We start from the raw sequence: 14886 nt of genomic DNA, 5'->3' as shown, positions 1-14886 counted from the left end.
AATAAATGTCTTGATATAGTCCCTATAATCTTCAACTGGTCTACTTGACTGTGGAGCATTGTCCAACAACAAATTTCCATGTGAAACTTCACAAAGCAATTTTGACACATTTAGTCAGTCACAGCACCTTCTCTAGATACTGCACATATCTTTTCTTGCATTTAAGTTGCATCTTCACCTTTCTTGAAATAATAAATCATGTAAAAATTGTTGCTGTTTTCTTTTGTATTCAATATTAAAATGGCTACACAAAAATTCACCAATTTTGATTAGTTTTTTAAAGTGCATGCTGAAATGATAGCGGTCACAATACAATCTAGCAAAATTGTTTTGAAAGAAATTAAAGGCAATTAAATACTACTTAATCCAGCTTACAGAAAATCTCAAATGAACTTTTTGCCCAATCCAGTATTTTATTTATTTTAATGTTAAAAGACCCTCCACAGGTAAAGAAATGCAGATAGACAAGTAATCACATAAGTTTGTGAAAACATTCATAAGGGAAAAACAAAGTCAAAATTATAACAATTCAGGGTGAATAAATGTAAAAAGCTTATTCCAGTAATTTAAAGTAAATAAATAATAAAACATGACAATATACATATTTAGTTTGTATGCCAACTTGAAATATAATGAAGCTTTTATAATAAGGCCTGCCTATCATGTGAAGAAAATATTCTTATTTTAAAAATGTTATACTTATGCACTAATCTTATTTTAGATAGGATTTCAAATTACTGGAAATTTAGAAGTGCTGAGTAGCTTGATCTGCATATTTGACTTCAGATAGTAGGGGTTCAAATAAGTAACAGTGAAACTTAAGTTTTTTGTTGTTGTCCAGTCACCCAGTGTTTCCAACTCTTTGTAAGCCCACGGACTGCAGCACCCCAAGCTTCTCTGTCCTTCATCATCTCCCAGAGTTTGGTCAAACTTAAAGGCTTAAATTACACGTGGACATTGTATAAAGACATTTTAAGAATTACTTCAAATTTTAACTCTATTTTTCCTATAATATCCAAAATTTGTCTTTTTTTGCTACCAAAATCAGGTTTCAAAATTTGCTATTTTGAAATAACAACAAAGATATTCACAGCACTGGTATATGTTCCTTCCAATCAGGGTGAGGCAAAGTCTATGAAACAATTTCTGTAAAATTCATGAGTGCATCTCCAGTAAGGCCCTCCCACTGTAGTGGCATTTGACATAAACAGTACACAAAAGCTCAGAGCAGACACATGTCTGAATGTTACTAGAAAGAACTCATGCTCATAGTCTGCAAGTTTAATGTATATGCATAATTGCCCAGTTATAGATTCTCACGTCCATCTGTTAATATGGCATTTTTCCCAAATACGAATTAGGAAGATTATTTCACTTGTGTGTGGATGCCAGGTAATGACAGATGTAGATAGGCTACAGAGGGGCACAGCATGGGACAATTTTCTTGTCAAATTCCCTCCTCTAAAGCTCTGATGGGCACTGATTCTGCACATTGAAAACTGATTATAACCACCAATAGCATATGAATCTGAATTTATCTCTACCAATGCCATGTTGCTGTCAAATGACACCAGGGAAGAATGAAATTCAGACTGTAACCTATCTAGGCCATGACAAAAAGACTTCGGTGGAACTTTCAGCCCCTACAAACAGGTTAGGACACTTGGACCAGAGTAATAAACAAGGAGGTGTGAGAGGTAATGGATCCTATGCCAATATCAAATCTGTAGCCAAGCTGGAATGGGTAGGAAGCTACTTTATGAAAACAGCTAGTTCTGGGCAAGGTAGACCATTATTTAGCTATTAGATAACAGCTATTAGCCAACACAGTTCAGTTCAGTCACTCAGTCGTGTCTGACTCTTTGCGACCCCATGAATCACAGAACGCCAGGCCTCCCTGTCCATCACCATCTCCCGGACTTCACTCAGACTCACGTCCATCAAGTCCATGATGCCATTCAGCCATCTCATCCTCGTTCGTCCCCTTCTCCTCTTGCCCCCAATCCATCCTAGCATCAGAGTCTTTTCCAATGAATCAACTCTTTACATGAGGTGGCCAAAGTACTGGAGTTTCAGCTTTAGCATCATTCTTTCCAAAGAAATCCCAGGGCTAATCTCCTTCATAATGGACTGGTTGGATCTCCTTGCAGTCCAAGGGGCTCTCAAGAGTCTTCTCCAACACCACGGTTCAAAAGCATCAGTTCTTTGGTGCTCAGCTTTCTTCACAGTCCAACTCTCATGCCCATACATGACCACAGGAAAAACCATAGCCTTGACTAGATGGACCTTAGTCAGCAAAGTAATGTCTCTGCTTTTGAATATGCTATCTAGTAGCCAACACAAGGTGAGCTTTAATCAGCCCATACTAGAGACTAGGAAAATTCATTAACAAAATGTTGTCAGGAAAAGTTAATTAATGTCTACTAAAAATCTGCTCAGTTTATGTCTCTGCATAAGATCTGTATAAAGGCTTTATATTTATCAAAGGAAATTGAATATCATAAAGTGAAAATGTTGTGCAGTTTATATCTTGAACTACTAGAGATGATAATTTGTTACTCAAGGTTGCTGGTTTTTTTTTTTTAACCATTACTAATGTTATATTGCACTCTATGTAAAAATCACCAAAGAACATAGGAACTATATAGATTTTATGTTTATATTTCCAGGATTATTGGAAGAGTTTATATCATACTTTGTTTTATTTTAAACATTAGCCACAGATATATGAGGTCTATTAATCAAGACTTTCTAATGATCATGAACAACTTGTGTGTTTGGTCTTATATTTAGTCACTAAGTTATATCTGACTCTTTTGTGATCCTATGGAGTGTATCCTCTGTCTATAGGATTTCCCAGGTAAGAATACTGGAGTGGGTTGCCATTTCCTTTTCCAAGGGATCTTCCCAATCCAGGGATTGAATCTGAGTCTCCTGAACTGGCAGGTGGATTCTTTATAACTGAGCTACCAGGGAAGCCCATACTTTCATTGGCCCTAGCTTATAAAATCACCCATGACCACAGGTTAGGTTGTGTGGTAGATAAGTTTTAATGAGAGACATAGGCTGTTATAAACATAGCAAGCTACATTTGTTAAGGTAGAGTCATAATGACTAAGTTTTATTCAGCAAATTTTCTTGGTAGCTTACTGTGCATATGATACAGGAGCTCTATCTGCATTTTTCAGTTGAAACAGGCACTACAGTAAGTCTCCTTCACATAAACATTCATGTTTTGAATGTTCAAAGAGGCTATTATGCATTCAAATGTCCAATCATGTAAGTTAGTTCATGTGTGCTGTCATATGTGTGTATCCTCTACAAGTGGTTGTGCTTTTGTGTACTTTATTGTACAGTACTGTATACAGTAAAGTAGTACAGTGTCTTTATTTCAAGCCCAGGATGTCTGGTTGCAAGTGTAAGAGTAGTGGTGACATAGCTTGTACTGCTCAGAAGTGCCAAGAGATGAGAATGGAAACGACAGTGAAAATAATTGAAAGAGTGAAGTGAGGCAGAAAGATCGTAGACATAGTTTGTTCTTATGATTCAACCATTGCCATGATTCCAAAAGAAAAGATCATGAAACATGTGAAGTCTGCTGTGCCAATGATGTTGACAATAATATTGAGGAAGCTTGGAAAAGTGATAGAGGCCATGAAGAAACTTCTTAGTGTGTGGGTGTAGAATTAGTATCATCATCTAGTTCCACTTAGCTTAATGCTGATTCAAGAGAAAGCTAAAAACCTTTATGACGACTTGAAGAATAAACACAGCAAACAATCAGAGGACTCATCTTTTAACACCAGCCATGGATGGTTTCATTGATTCAAGGCTAGAGTCAAACTTTACAACAGAAAAGTCAGTGCTGAGATAGTGAGAGCAGATACAGTAGTTTCCCAGGAATTTCCTGAACTGTGGAGAAATCATTGGTGAAGGTGTGTATTTACCCAAGAACTCTTTTAATGTGGATGAGACAAGACTGTACTGTCAGAGGATGCCAGACTGAAGTTACATCAGTTAGGAGGAATTGCAGATACCAGGCTTGTTCAGTTGCTCAGTTGTGTCTGACTCTTTATTACCCCATGAACTGCAGCCCATCAGGCTTCCTTGTCCTTCTCTATCTCCCAGAGCTTGCTCAAACTTATATCCATTGAGTCAATGATTCCATCCAATCATCTCATAATCTATTGCCCTCAATCTTTCCCAGCATCAGGGTCTTTTCCAATGAATCAGCTCTTTGCATCAGGTGGCCAAAGTATTGAAGCTTCAGCATCAGTCCTTCCAATGACTGTTCAGGGTTCATTTTCTTTAGGATTGACTGATTTGACTTCCTAGTGTTCTTGTCTTAGAACCCCATGAATACAATGGTATGAGAATATAAAGCAGCAAAAGTTAGGCTAACTTCATTGTTTTGTGGCAATGTTTCAGTGATATCAAGCTGAAGCCTCTCTTAGTTTATCATTCAGAGAAGCCAAGAGCCCTTAAAAATATAGCAAGAGCTCCTCCATACAGTGTGAAAGAGCAACAGGTCATTTTTCCAGGTCTGTTTTTCCTACCACTTTATCCTGGAGGTAGAGAAATATTCGTTGGAGAAAGATGTCCCATTCAACATTCTTTTCGTGCATGACAATGGTCTGGGCCACTCCCCATTCATGTATGAGTTCCATCCCAACATAAAAATAATGCATCTGCCATCGAATACTATGCTTTTCCAGTTTATGGACCAGTTATAGTGACTTTCAATAAATATTATTTATGTCAGAATTTTCATCAGGCAATAACGATTCTGGAACAATCTTAAAACATTGACTTTACTTGGCATAAAGTTACAGCCATCACCAGGAATGGGGTTTGGAGGAAACTTTGCCTGCAATTTTTGTGGATTTGAGAAGGTGAATGAGGAGTCCAAAGAGGTCTTCATCAACTTAGTGACCTTTAGCAAGAAGTTGTAGCTATATCTTCAAGAGGAGGACTTCATTGAACTCCTTGCTATGCAACACAAGGAGCTTACTAATGAAGACCTGATGAATTGGAGTTCTAGAGAAAGGATGAAGAGAGAAAAGAGGAAGAAGTAACTGAAGAACTGAAGAGGTATATGACATAGGAAATGGCAGGAGTTTTTCTTTATTTGAGGAGGCACTGTTAGTTTTTGAGGCACAGGACCTGAACGTGGAATGGTACATGAAGGTTGCAGAAGCCATTCATGATGCTATCTTGTGCTACTGTTTTTCATCTATGACAAGAAAAACAGAGCCACTACCCAGACATCACTGGATTGTTTTTACAAGAAGGTAGATAGAATTGAACCCAGCAAGGAACAAGAACCTGTGACATCAAAGACCAGATGTGAGTGAAATTGCAGCTTTCCCCATCTCCTATTGTTAGAATCCTTCAGTTATACTGTCTTCTACCTTCTCTCCCTCCCCCAGGCAGTAACTCTTCTTTCCTGAACACTCAAGGGCAGTCCATGTATGCCAGGTATTGCATTTTACTCCTGTATTTTTCAAGTACTGTACTGAATGATTAAAAGGTGCTTTCTTTTTTATGTTTGTTTTTTATGTATTATTTGTGTGAAAAAATTACAAACATATTACAGTACAGTACTATGGAGGTGATTTTGTTAGTTAAGTACCTAACTAACTTTCTTGGACCTATGAGCACATTGGATTTACGAACATGCTCTCAGAACAGAAATTGTTTTTATGTAGGGGACTGACTATAATTTAATACTTTCACATATAATACATACCTTAATTTACAAAATGAACTCTTGGTTAACACAGGACTTGAAATCTTAACAAAGAAATCATCATGATAAGGATATGTTTAAAGGAGAGTGCAAATTCTGTTCATGAAAAGGTTGTTAGGATATGTCTCACATGGATTATTTTTATCAATAATCTCAATTCCAGTCCTTCCCCAGACATGAAAAAATTTATATATTCAAGATAGTAAAGCATCTGGCCAGCTGGAGTTTTAAAAGTATCTAAGTGAGTTTAAAACGTATCTAAATGATCTGTTTATTTATTCAATGAACTGTTATTATTGGTATTTTTGCCATGGAAACATCTTTATTGAGGGGAGCATGGGTCGTGCTGAGTTTGGGGATGTGTGGCGAGCCATCCTTTGTCTTCGGGGCCCCAGGTCTGCCCTGGACCCCTAGGTCTTCAGGGTCTCTGTAAGGGTATTTTTATGGCCAGGGTACTGTGAAGTCCTTTAAGGCCAGTAGCTTAGATTCAGTGTTTAGGACCTATTACCAGAACGTAGATTGAAATGGGGGCTCCAGGATTTGCACCTGAGTCCTTGATGCCCATCATATATTAGAAATGGCTGCTTGAGGATTTGGGATTCCTATGGGGTTGGGTTTCTTGGAGTTTGGGTATCTTCAGATTCATGGACTCAGGATATGGAATTCCTCTGGTTTCCAGGGATGAGAATTTCTCTTTGGGGTCTCCTGGTGCCTGTGAATTGGGTCTTGAGGTGACCTGGGAGCCTAGGAAGCATAGACTGACTACAGTCTCTTCCATCCCAGGCGCAAGGACCTCCATGACTGGGGCTTGGGATTGAAATTTTTAACTTTGGGGTTCCCTTGGGATTTGGGCCTTCCACGAACTGGTGGTTCTGAGAGTTAGGGCTTTGGGTCTAATAGGGGCTGTAGGACTTGGGGACATGTACTCTGGGGCTTGGGCTCCACAGAGTTTCAGAACGAGACCTCCAAATTTTAGAGTCCCCCAAAAAGGTAAATAATTACTTTAAAATAAAGAATTTTCTGGGAGCCTGCCCAGCACAGGTGATGTTGTATGTATGGGGTGGGCTTCATACAAACCACTTGTTGTTTTTTCAAGGTGCAGAGGATAGGAAATCTTGGGGGTTCTATAATTAGCACTTCCAGGACTGTTTTGGTGTCTGTAAATTGGGAGTGACCATGGGCTGGTTAATGTTCTCTTCTTGAGAGGTAGGAGAAGGGATTTTCTTAATAGAAGAGGTCTCTGGTTGCAATGTAAGTGTTTGGTGGTGACCAAGGTGGTTACAACACCTTGAACTGATTTAAAATGTGGATCCATTACTCTATTGCTCTGGAGGTGTTTCTTTCAATGGGATTCAATGGGGGAGAGGGGCTTCTCTTATTAATAGCAAAGGGTTCTGATCCAGTGACTAGTGACTCGGAAAGTTCTGCTGTAGAGCATTACATAGAGGAAGTCACCATTATTTAGGGGGATGTGGAAATCTATTATTGGGGGGGTCTGGTCTAAGGGGCTAGGAATAGTCTATAGGTACTACACTCAGAGAATCTGTGTCTGGGTAACCTAAGATCTGTATTTGGGAATATCATGGGGAAATCTGTTAATAATGGGACCTCGAGGGCTGGCTAGTGGGGCTTTCTATTCTGGATGTGTTGCTGGGAATTTCTATCTCAGGTGACTGTGTCAGGAGACACTAGAAGGGGCTCTGTGTCTCTGTGGGATGTCCAGAGCCTCTAAACCTGCATCACCTCCCTGGCAACCAGGGAAAACCAGCAGCATAAATGCAGCCAGGAGGCAGATTTCTCTGATGCCATGTCTTTTGGGATCCAGAAGGTATATTTGGGCTGTGTCAAAGCAATTTGCTCTACTTTTTTGGCTCTGATATCATCCTCAGGGAGGTCAGTGGATTCACCAATCCTCTGAATTTGAGATTCGGGTGTAAGGACTCCATCCTTGGGGGGACAGGTGAAGTTCCTGACACCAAAGACAGCTGTCATGCTTGCTGGTTGGCTGGTCTAGTTCGATGCCATACCAGTAACCTGAGGTCAAGTCTGTCTTCCTGTAGAAGCACATAATCCCTTATTTCTGGCCTATGACCAGGATTTGGTTTCCAACCTCAGCCTTGGCTCCTTCATGCTGCCACAAGCAATGCAGAAACAAGGATGAGAAGGGCTTTCTCTAACCCTCAGGTTCCCTGTGGCCTTTGCCTGTGATGTGGGAAAAGTCCATCTGGAGAGCCTGAGGTGTGGAGGTGAGGGGTATGGGAGGTGTGTCCACTGCCTTGGAAATCTTGGACACAGGGGCAAAAGATCCTACTTGGGAGGGCAGATGAAGTACTGGACACATCTAGCACTGTCATCATACTTGCCCTCAGGTTTATCCAGCTTCTCACCCACTGGCCACTAGTGAACTCTGTGGTCCTGCAGAACCACAACAAGCTTGTTTATGGCCACCTAGTAGCATGTGGTGTCCCAGGTTCAGACCCAGTGCACTGAGCATGAAATTGCCTGGGATGTTGTCACATAGTTGGATAGCATGATATTAGGGAGCATGCAGGAGAGCAGCACAACCTCCTCCAGTGGCACCCGCAGCTCTTTGGCCACCAGAAATGCCTCTACCTTGTCCAGAGACATATCCATGGGGTCTGGGACCACCTCCACTGGGACCTGTCACTTTCAGTTCCAAAGCTCTGGGTTGACGCCATGAACCAGATATTTGGCCACATCCAAGCACAGGTTGGCCTGGAGGAGGAAATGGCAACCCACTCCAGTATTCTTGCCTAGGAAATCCCAAGGACAGAGGAGTCTGGCAGGCTACAGTCCATAGAGTTGCAAAGAGTTGGACACAACTAAGCAGCTGGGTACACATACACACATAGGTTTGAAGCAATGGTGTGTAATGTTGAGCCATGGTTGAAATCACTGCACACAGAGCTCATGCCTTGGGGGCTGTGCACCCTTCAGTAGCAAGTGCTCAAGATCCAACAGGTCAAAATAGGCCACATATTGAAATGCATTCGTGTTGGTGCAGTGGCTGTACAGGATCATGTCTATGTCCAGCATCAGCAGCTACTGGGAGAGGCACATGGCCACCTTATGGTCCCCAACTCCATGGTTCCCAGCCTCGCATGAGTAAGGGAGCAGTATCATGTTGATCAGCCCATTGTGATAATTCCAAAGCCAGTCTCAATGCAGAATCTCATTGCCAATGACATTGATCTTGTGTTGGACTTGGGGCACCCACTGGCACACGGTGGCAAGTAGCTCAGGGTTGGTGATATACAAGTCAAACAGAATCTCTTGATAGGCAGGGTCATTTGGGTGGAAGAAGGTAAAGTCCAAGGGAAGTGCTGCCGGTACTGAAGGGTGCACAACGGGCTCTGTCAGCACTCCTGGGTGGACCTGGGATGCTCTGGAACAGGCTTGTCAGCCTCCTCTTCTTCTTCTACTGTCGTGGCAAGCCACCAGGGCAGGATCTGTTTTAGTCATTGCCCATGGTGGCCTTCAGAGGGAAAGTACAGAGTTGGGGGGTGGCCTTCTGGCAAATCCTCAGGTGAATGTGGTTGGAGATCAAAACTGAAACTGGAGAAACTGGAGTAATGGTGTGTCAGTGTCTAGGGAAGTGATAGGGGAGAAAGAGAGACAGAGAAGGGGATGAGGCCCAGATGTTGATGGAGGATGGGGTGGAGAGGGCAATTTGATGAAATTTTTTGAGCTGAAAGTATGTGCCAGGCACTGAGATAGTACTGAGGACACAGAAGAGGCCTGAATCAATGGAGCAAGTAAGTGGAGATACTGCATCCTTGCATCTTTTCATGAAATATAAAACCAAGCAAAATTTCAGCAAAATACCTGGGCAAGGACAGAGGCCTTCTTTAAATTCTCTGAATCATTGTTCACTCAACTCAAATTTGATTGCTTCTGTGGGTTTAAAAAATATTTATTGCCAATATTATACTAATATTTTAGTGGCTGCTACTCTTTTGTTATACTTACTATTTTATTTTTTTATTCTGCATATGTGATATCATACAGTATTTGCCTTTCTCTCTATGACTTATTTTACTAAACATAATAGCCTCTAATCTATTCTTGTTGCATGCATATTTTCAAACTAGCATTTTTCTTTTCTTTTTTTTTAAATATACCCAGGAGTGGAATGGCTAGATCATATGATAGCTCTATTTTTAGAAAAATCTCCATACTGTTTTCCTCAGTGTCTGCACCAATTTACATTCCCACCAACACTGTTCAAAGGTTCTCTTTTCCCCACATTATTGGCAACATTGGTTATTTATGTTTTTGTAGATGATAAGATAGTTATTCAGAGAAGGCAATGGCACCCCACTCCAGTACTCTTGCCTGGAAAATCCCATGGATGGAGGAGCCTGGTAGGCTGCAGTCCATGGGGTTGCTAGGAGTCAGACACGACTGAGTGACTTCACTTTCACTTTTCACTTTCATGCATTGGAGAAAGAAATGGCAACCCACTCCAGTATTCTTGCCTGGAGAGTCCCAGGGATGGGGGAGCCTGGTGGGCTGCCGTCTCTGGGGTCGCACAGAGTCAGACACGACTGAAGCAACTTAGCAGCAGCAAGATAGTCATTCTGACAAGTGTGAGGTGGTATCTCATGGTGGTTTTAATTTGCATTTCCCTGATGATGAATGAGGTTGAGCATCTTTTCCTTTGCATGTTGGCCATCTGTATGTCTTCTTTGGAAAGTTTTCCATCAAGGTCTTCTGCCCATTTGGATCATGGCATCCAATCCCATCACTTCATGACAAATAGAAGTGGGGAATGTGGAAGCAGTGACAGATTTTAGACAGCGTATTAAAAAATAGAGGCATCACTTTGGAAACAAAGGCCCATATAGTCGAAGCTACAGTTTTCCCAGTAGTCATGTATGGACATAAGGGTTGGTCCATAAAGAAAAGTGAGCACCAAAGAATCGATGCTTTTGAACTGTGGTGTTGGAGAAGACTCTTGAGCGTCCCTTGGACTGTAAGGAAATCAAACCAGTCAATCCTGAAGGAAATCAATCCTAAAAATTCACTGGAAGGACTGTTGCTGAAGCTGAAGCTCCAATACTTTGGCGACCAGAGTTGAAAAGCTGACTCACTGGAAAAGACCTTGATGCTGGTAAAGATGAAGGCAAAATGAGAATGGGCAACAAAGGATGAGATGGGTGGATGGCATCACTGACTCAATGGACATAAATTTGAGCAAACTTCAGAAGATGGTGGAGGACAGAGAAGCCTCAATGTGCTAGAGTCCATGGGGTTGCAAAGAGTTGGTCATTACTTAGCAACTGAAAAACAAGGATACTTTGATTTAACACAGACATATAATTTGAACTGAGATTGGATTCTAAGGAGTATAATGACAGGAGACGATGTTTTTGGTTATTAAATATTTCAACTTTACTCAGGCAGTTAGCAAACCAAAAAGCCATTAATTTGTCTTTTGCATTATCACAGATATTGCTTCCAAAGTATCAGTGAGGACCCATTAGATCTATGGTTCTCCTTCCTCTAACACCCACCAGATAATTTATAGATTAGATGTACATATTTAAGTCTGCTTTTATAATGAACAAAACTATTTTTCATGGAGGTTTGAGTTCCATGGTTTTCTAAAATACACATGATTCTAAACAACTAATCTGATACTTACAAATCAGCTATTTTGAGGCTTAGAATTTAATTCTAAATGTGATTACCATATAGGCTTGTTCTGAAAAGTTTTAAAGATATTTGTAAAATCTTCTTGGCTCAGAGATGGATGTCAATGTGAAGGCAGAGCACCCACGTTTCACAAATTACTCTTGCAATTCCTCTAAATTATTTGCAACACATAATTTTGAGACTCCACCCAAACTTCCTAGATACCTCAACCTCTGTTTTATTCATATTTCAAATATAATTATAGTATATTTACATATAAAAATCAAATATTGAAAGAATTGTCAAGTCCTGCTTGAATAAGCACGGCAAAAAAAAAAAATTATGTTCAGAATCAAGTGCAAATACTGATTTGAAAAGTAATAATCTGAATAATAATGCAAAATAAATTTTAAAAATCAATCAGGGTATCAAGAGACTAAGGGGAAAATATTTGCAAAAGAAATACATGAAAAAAAATGTTATCAAAAAATATACAATCAACTCTTCAACCTGGACAATAGAAAATGAATAGCTTGATTTAAAAATTGACAAAAGACACTTCACTAAAGAAGATACACAAATTGCAAAGAAGTATGTGAAAAGATGATCATCATTCTATGCATTAAGACAGGCCTCCCTGCCCATCACCAACTCTGAGAGTTCACCCAAACCCACATCCATCGAGTCAGTGATGCCATCCAGCCATCTCATCCTCTGTCGTCCCCTTCTCCTCCTGCCCCCAATCCTTCCCAGCATCAGGGTCTTTTCCAATGAGTCAACTCTTCACATCAAGTGGCCAAAGTATTGGAGTTTTAGCTTCAGCATCAGTCCTTCCTTTAGGATGGACTGGTTGGATCTCCTTCAGTCCAAGGGACTCTCAAGGGTTCTCCAACACCACAGTTCAAAAGCATAAATTCTTCGGCACTCAGCTTTCTTCACAGAAGAAAGCTCACATCCATACATGACCACTGGAAAAACCATAGCCTTGACTAGACGGACCTTTGTTGGCAAAGTATTCTCTGCCATTCAATGTGCTATCTAGGTTGGTTATAACTTTGCTTCCAAGGAGAAAGCGGCTTTTAATTGCATGGCTGCAATCACCATCTGCAGTGATTTGGGGGCCCAAAATAATAAAGTCTGACACTGTTTACATTGTTTCCCCATCTATTTTCCATGAAGTGATGGGACCAGATGCCATGATCTTCGTTATCTGAATGTTGAGCTTTAAGCCAACCTTTTCACTCGCCTCTTTCACTTTCATCAAGAGGCTCTTTAGTTCCTCTTCACTTTCTGCCCTAAGGGTGGTGTCATCTGCATATCTGAGGTTATTGATATTTCTCCCAGCAATCTTGACTCCAACTAGTGCTTCTTCCAGCCCAGCGTTTTACATGATGTACTCTGAATATAAGTTAAATAAGCAGGGTGACAATATGCAGCCTTGACGTACTCCTTTTCCTATTTGGAACCAGTCTGTTGTTCCATGTCCAGTTCTAACTGTTGCTTCCTGACCTGCATATAGGTTTCTCAAGAGGCAAGTCAGGTGGTCTGGTATTCCCATCTCTTTCAGAATTTTCCACAGTTTATTACTACACACTAATTAGAAGGGCAAAATACGAAACACTGTGTATTATGGTTGATTCACTTTGTACTGCAGAAACCAACACAACACTGAAAAGCAATTTTACTCCAATAAAAAATAAATTAAAAAATTCAAAACACTGACAAAACCAAATGGTGGGAAGAGTATGAAGCAACAGAAATTCTTATTTATCATTGATAGGAATACAAAAAGATACAGCTACTTCAGAAGACAGTTGGGTGGTACTTTATAAAACTAAACCCCAAATAGGCTTAAAATTAATACCTGCAAAAAACCCTGCACATAAATATTTAGAAAAGTTGTAGTGATAATTACCAAACTCTGGAAGTAACCAAGAAGTCTTTCATTGGTGATTACGTAAATAAATTGGTATATACAGTCAATAAGGACATGGCATCCTATTCCAGTATTCTTGCCTGGAGAATTCCATGGACAAGCAGCCTAGTGGACTACACTCCATGGGGTCACAAGAGTTGGGCATGACTAAGTGATTAACATTTCATTTCATTTTCAGCAATTTAAAAAAACATGAACTAAAAAAAAACATTAAAAGACATAGAGTAAATGTAAATATATGTTACTAAGTGAGGGAAGGCAGTCTAAACAGTTAGATAATATATTATTCCAATTATATGATATTCTGAAAAACTCAAACCTATGGAGGCATAAAAGAATCAATAGTAGCCAGGGGTAGTGGGAGGGAGGGATGAACAGGTGGAATGCAGAGGGTTTTTAAGGCAGTGAAACTGTTCTGTATGATACAATAATGGCAGGCACATGTCTTAGTCCATTCAGGCTCCTATCACAGAATACAGAGTGGCTTATAAACAACAGAAATTTATTTCTTAGTTTCTAGCAGTTCATCAAGGAGATTCAGTGTCTGATGAGGGCTGAGTTCTTGGATCATAGATAAAGTTTTTCTCTGTGTCCTCACATAGCAGAAAGGGTGAGAGATCGCTCTGGGTCCACAAATAATGGCTCAAATTTCATTTTATGAAGATTTCATCTTTAAGATTTAGCCACATCAAAGGTCCCCACATTTTAATACCATCACTCAGGTGGTTAGGATTTCAACATATGAATTTTAGAAAGACAGTATATAGCAATACATGTCATAATGCCTTTGTCAAAACTCTTAGAAAATGTATCACCAAGAGTGAATCCTAATATAAACCATAAATTTAGGGTAATAATGATGCTTCAATGTAGGCTTATTAATTGTAACAAATGTACCATCTGGTGGGGGATAGTGATAATTGCGGAGGCCATGCTTCAGAGGCAGGGGACATATGGGAAATCTGTGTACTTTCCTCTCAATTTTGTTATGAACCTCAAAGTGCTCCAAAAATAAAGTTTATTTACAAAGGCGATCAGAATATGGCATGATGATATGAAATAAAGGCCACTTTTATCTAACTGAAACAGCTCATGCAAGCTTAACAAATCTGGTGCCAGATAAGCATGTGTTTTCTCACCATAGGTGGGAGCTCCTCTGTCTGGGAAGCTGCTGTGCTGTGAGTCCTAGAACATACTGAACCCTTGGTGTTCTTTATGACTCCCCACAAGTGATGAAGAGTGAGAGGATTATCAACCCCATGCACAGACAATGTGAGGCAAATCACAAGCAGACAGTTAGTGTCAGGAAACATTTTAAATACCTCACATTTCTCATCTTTATCCCAGCTAACATCTTCTTTTCAAAGTATCCTCTTCTCTGAGATCCTGCCAGAGAAGGTCTACTCAGAAATTAAGCATGTTGGAATCAAAGGGGCACAGATTTCTGAGTCAGAGCTCTGAGTTCCTTAGTGTACACACATTGTTATGAGCTTTATGAGGGGGATGTACTTTCAAATCCATGTGCTCACTTTAAAAGACAAAA

The 14886-nt window shown here is 40.1% G+C and overlaps 1 protein-coding gene and 1 pseudogene across 2 annotated transcripts in view; both read right to left on the bottom strand.

Moving 5' to 3' along the window:
• Nucleotides 1-14886, bottom strand: part of KHDRBS2 (KH RNA binding domain containing, signal transduction associated 2) — an 831701-nt gene that overhangs the window by 309974 nt on the left and 506841 nt on the right. The window lies entirely within an intron of this gene.
• LOC120870238 lies at nt 7478-14276 on the bottom strand (annotated as a pseudogene).

Source organism: Oryx dammah, unplaced genomic scaffold (genome assembly GCF_014754425.2).
Source record: "Oryx dammah isolate SB20612 unplaced genomic scaffold, SCBI_Odam_1.1 HiC_scaffold_11, whole genome shotgun sequence".
Taxonomy (NCBI): domain Eukaryota; kingdom Metazoa; phylum Chordata; class Mammalia; order Artiodactyla; family Bovidae; genus Oryx; species Oryx dammah.
Note: the sequence above shows the minus strand (reverse complement) of the source record. Positions and strands in the feature narration are given on the sequence as shown.